The sequence below is a fragment of the Seriola lalandi genome, unplaced genomic scaffold (assembly GCF_002814215.2).
Source record: "Seriola lalandi dorsalis isolate HSWRI2012SDOR001 ecotype SW California unplaced genomic scaffold, Sedor1 jcf7180002003998, whole genome shotgun sequence".
Taxonomy (NCBI): Eukaryota; Metazoa; Chordata; class Actinopteri; order Carangiformes; family Carangidae; genus Seriola; species Seriola lalandi.
The window spans coordinates 1-1,629 of NW_019474653.1; the positions used below are offsets into that span (position 1 = coordinate 1).

The 1,629-nt window shown below is 38.2% G+C and overlaps 1 long non-coding RNA gene across 1 annotated transcript; it reads left to right on the forward strand.

Annotated features, from left to right (window-relative positions):
* Positions 1-10: 10 nt before the first annotated feature.
* On the forward strand, positions 11-1,496 carry LOC147820044 (uncharacterized). Its single transcript, XR_015438154.1, has 2 exons — positions 11-207; positions 654-1,496. It is a non-coding gene; the product is annotated as an uncharacterized LOC147820044 (long non-coding RNA).
* Positions 1,497-1,629: the final 133 nt, after the last annotated feature.

A 1,629-nucleotide genomic window follows, 5' to 3' on the forward strand; every position in this document is an offset into this window, starting at 1 on the left:
TTTTTTTTTACGCTGGCAGCCTGTAGTTGGAATGGAAAGGAGTGTACCCTGGGAGTGCACATCGATGATGGCTTCACGTTATTCACAGAAGAGATGGGTGTCAGGAAAAGTATTCTCCTCCAGCAGCCCTTCGAGCGCCTAAGAATGTCCTCAGATGATGGAGTTCGCATGATGTTCCTTGACTTTGGAGGCCCTGAGGCTGAGATTGTAAGTAACTTTTTTTTCCATTGGACTTTCTCATTATCTAGAGTTTTTAATATTGTTAAGTTATCACCACCATAAATTTGAGCTGTTACACTGAATATGTCAAAATGAGCTTAAAACCAGAAAATGGAGTTTGCTCAGTTGTCATGAAAATGGGCAACTCTGAGTAATCTCCACCTGAGGCAACAACTGAGCCATCTTTGTGACAAATGAGCAAATTCCATTTGCTGATAAAGTCCATAAGATGCAGTTGAATTTACTGCAAACATGCAGTAAGTGGACCTTGTGTTAAGATTATTTTCTCAAACTATATTCCTAAAGTCATAAAACAAACTTTCTGCTTACATACAGATTTGAGCAGTTTTAATTTGTCATCCGTCTGTATATGTATTCATATTTGGAAATTATAATCAGTATTATATCTGCTCCCTATGTCTCTCTTCTTTCAGCAACTGGACCTCCACTGTTGCCCTAAGACCATAGTCTTCATCATCCACTCTTTCCTATCTGCAAAAGTCAAGCGACTTGGCCTCCTGGCATGATAATGGCCAACCTTTCGTAACATCAACAATAGGAATATTCAATAAAACACACAGCCCAGAGGACTGAAACACACCAGACGATGGGGCCCAGGAAAAGATTCTAACTAACCACTTCTTTACAGATTTCCTGGGCCTCTAAATGTATCATCTCTGGTCAGGCGTCTCCTGGTTTAGTGGAATGAAGAGAAAACTGCAGCATTGATGGACCTTTGTTGAACTTGTAGTTGTATGGTAAGAGAGGCTTTACAGATGGCATAAATCAGCAGCCACTTAAGGGATCTGACATCTGTTGAATCTGTCATGGTAGGTCATGACACTTTGTGATGGCAAACTGTATGATTATGACAGCTTGCATCTTAATGTTTTTTCAACCATTTGATTTTATTTTTTGTCCCATTGTTCAGTTTTGTTTTGTTAGATGAGTCACAGTGGGCCTTTGTCATGAGCATTCTTTCATCTTTCAATCTTTGCTTTATGTGCCATGAACAGTCATAAAAAAGTTATTACACAAATGTCCTGATTGATGTTGGACAAGCATTTCTTTCTGAAGGCAGCTTCAGCGGAGTGACAGGATGACATGACTGATCACTACATGATCAACAGTCTGTACTGAACAATGTACAGAATACGACTGCAACAATATGCTGTTTATGTGGATGCTTGAGTTGCCTTTACCCTGAATGTTCATGAAAGAAGCTTCATGCTTTTTGTTAAGACAATTTGCAAATATAAAATATATTTTTCATTGTAGCTGAACAACTCCTTATTTTATATTCCTCTCTGTTTCTCTCCTTCCCCTGTTTTAAGCATGCTTATAATCCATGGCCTAACAAAGAAAAAGGACTAACAGATTTGATATTATAAGTCTTTTTTTTTTTTTTTT